The sequence below is a fragment of the Habropoda laboriosa genome, unplaced genomic scaffold, assembly GCF_001263275.1.
Source record: "Habropoda laboriosa isolate 0110345459 unplaced genomic scaffold, ASM126327v1 scaffold134, whole genome shotgun sequence".
NCBI lineage: Eukaryota > Metazoa > Arthropoda > Insecta > Hymenoptera > Apidae > Habropoda > Habropoda laboriosa.
The window spans coordinates 1,230,497-1,234,110 of record NW_017100266.1 but is presented as its reverse complement, the minus strand read 5'-3'; positions in this window follow the sequence as shown (position 1 = coordinate 1,234,110).

Sequence of the window (3,614 nt, the reverse complement as noted above, 5' to 3'; positions counted from 1 at the left end):
CGCCGCGTGTAAGTTTAAAACGTCATGCTCGCACGGTTGAAACTCGTCGACAGATGGTACTTGACTATTTGTACGCATTGGTTACTCTTTCGCGTCAGTAGAGAGAGAAAGACGGAAGGAAAAGAATCCGTCGTGAGAAGGTTTGTTTCGGAGGAAAATTTTGGTTTTTGTAAAAATTGCAACAGGTGGAGGTTATTCTGCGCAACTAAACAGATGAGAAGTGAAGAACGAGCGTATTACGGTCGAGGCTCTGTTTTTTTGTTACAGGTATTTGAAGATGTGGCCCAGAGGCCCTTGACATACGGCAACCAGCAGACATTAGTTGAGAAATAGATGGAGGACCGAGGGTAGAATTGTTTTCGAGGATAACGAAGCAGTGCTGTCAGTTTTAATTATAGAAATTATGGTAAATTTTGTATCGCTATGTTTCGCTAGCATCGAGAAGCTACTTTCTCTTGACTTATGTTTATATTGTAATCTATGCATCACGGAGTGCCTGAACACAGGGGCTTTTGGGTCGGTTCTTTAAGCGCTTGTAACTTTAGAACCAAGCCGCATTGGCAATTGCACTGCTCTTGATTTTTACTTCATTTTGTTACGCAGAATCATTAGGCGATATTACCTTTATCAATTCTATACAAGGTGTTTCATTTTTTACCCATCCCCAATGAAATATTTCTTAAAGGAAATTGCAGAACCTATGTACATCTTTTTCAAATAATATATTCCAGAGAATCATAATCTTTTTGGAAACTCATTTATGTTTACCGCGTGACTGAAATTACCTTATGCATATCTGTCACGTTTCCCTCGAATTTTTTCAAATTTTCTCTTTTCTATAACAACAAGGACACGTCATCACTATCCGAAGAATATTTTCAAATAAAAATTCATGCGCCTCGATGCAAGGAGCTTCTGTGAGACTCGATCGTGGTATGCAGTGCATTTCACAGCTCTTTGATCTCTGCGACACTAATAATCGTTAAGGGAATTAGAGGGGCCCGTGTGTTGCCGTGTTAACGGGCATCGAAATCGTTGATTAATCTTGTAATGTCTAAGCAAAATAGAGCGGTGCCTCTGTGCGGACGATCGGGGGATAACTTTCGCGTTATCGTCCCTGTCTAGTTGGCGTTTTTCTTGCATATCCCGGCCGTCGGAAGAAGGTCAAGTGTGCCGGGTCAAGGAGTAACCGAGGCAAAACCGGCGAGTACATAATTTCCCGTGCAAGCCTCCTGGTTAAATATTCGCGTCGACTTCCGGTCTGTTGCTGTTCTTTAATAGAAATTATTTAAAAAATCTTCTTTAGTACGTTTTTCACATTTATTAATTTTTTTTTGCAACTGCTAAATGTGCCAAATTTGCCTCGATATCTGGTCTGCTGCTCTCCTCTAATAGAAATCGTTAAAAATTTTTTTTGGAGAACTCTAAGCTAAGTTAAACCTACGCTCAATCTAGTTACATGCTTTCCATATTTATTTTTCATTGCTTATTTTGCAACTTTGCCAACGATTGGAACTGATTGGAATTTGTTTTTTATTTTCGGGATTTGAAGTGGACGCAGCCTCTAATCGAGAAAATTGCGACTCACGGATCGATAAATTCATTAGTGAGAAACAAATTTTGTCCAGGGTGAAGTTAAACGCGGACCACCAACTTCCCGGAGAGATTACTCATAGCATTATGTGCTCGTCGAGCTTGTCCCAGCGTTCCTGGATGCGGGAAAAACGAACGAAAACGGGGAACCTGGTCCACCGTAGCAACTTTTGTGTATCTTTCGCCGAGTAGAATTAACGAGTCCACTCGGTACTATCTTCCATTGAACCGAATGGCAGGCACGTCTGTTCACCTGATAGTATTCTTTCTAAACCTGAAGAGGGTTTGAGGACTTGTCGAGAAATTATCGATACTGGAGAAGATGTGTAGAGTGAAAAATTACCATTCATTCGCGATATTTTTTTTTTTTTTTGAGAAATTGTTGGTGTTTTGGACTTCAATATTGCAGATGTATTTAATGATCTTTGGGGAAGGTATGTGAATTTTTTTGTGAAAAAATAATCCTCTGTCTCTGTCTTCCTCTCTCTCTCTCTCTTTCTCTGCGATACTCTCTCCTGAGGAACATTCTCGGAAAGACACACGCCTTCCTACGCCACAGAAGGAATTTCGCATGAGATTATAAGGAAGGAGAGGGGTATGGGGAGGAGGTGCGATGTAATCGAGTCTAATTTTTAATTAGCCGCTTATTGGCTTAATTACGCCGGTTCCCAAAGGGACGTTTCTTCCAGCGGAGATTATCGAAATAGTCGAGCCCGAAGGTTCTCTAAGATCTCGGGTTGACGGAACGAGTGAACTTTCGAGACCGCGGCGCAGGTGGTGTCGACCAATCGAAAACGAAATTACGATAACGACGGATATCGTAGCCAGGTTACACGGTTTCCATTCTCCATCTAGCACTATTTAACTGTCGCTCGATGTTTCAGTCGTTTCGGCTACTTTTCTCTCCCTTCCTCCTTTTTTTGGAATTTCTGCCCTCTATTCCATGTTACTGGAAATGAGAATTTTAATCGGGCAAGAAAATTGAAATGCGTCAGCCATCTTTTAAAAATATTCGAATGAAAATGTGTAGGTGCGTAGGTATATGGCTTCTTTTAATTTCAACTGACTTGATCATACGATCGATGTTCACAAAGTGTTTCTCGTTTTGTTCGGGGAGTATTTAATATTTCGGCGGTGAAGCTTCTCTTTCGGGATCACATTATACATTGTGAAATTGTGGAATTACGAGTTGTACGTGTAGAGAGGTTGGTTCGAGCTGAGAATATTATCTGTAGTGGTTCTTTCAACGAATGTTATTATTTTAGGTGTGGGGCACTTGTGTTACGAATACCCTCTATATTGTGTTTTGATGGTAGTACAGTAAATTCTCTACAAGAGTCAGTAAGTTTGGATTCTACAAGTGACAGTATAGATGGTCCTACGCCTAGGGCTGCGTCATTGCTGCGCCCATGTTATCTCGCTCGCAGTCAGTCAAGCGTGTAACGCTACACCAGTCGGTTTCCATTACGAGATTTCACTGCTCGACAAACCATAATAGAAAAATATAATTTCTTTAATTTTACTTTTTTTCATTTGGAATTTTTTTTAATATGTTGGTGAGATTTTTCTGATGAAAATGACATCAAATACTTGTACACATTATCCGTCGAATGTAGAGGGAGAACCACCGTTTGGTTGCCAATTGTTTATCACATAGAGTCGGCCTACCTCCACGTAAAAAAAAAAAATGTAGGGTCGATTCCACAAGTGTCAGTAAAGTGTAGGCTCGATAGCAGCAGAAAAGCTGCTAAACGATTAGAATTAAATGTAACGATAAAACAGAACTTTAAATTTAGTGTAAACAGAAAAAATATATAATACAATTTATTTCACGGTATTGCAACAAATAAACGTTGAATCAATATTTAATTCGTATAAAAACAATTATTTAACGTAATAATTTTACCTTCACTATGGCTATTTTAAATTTACGACCAAGGGTCAACCTGATTTCTAATCCTTACGAACTTTAAATTCAGTCTAAACTGAGAAAATATATAATACAATTTATTTCACGGTAT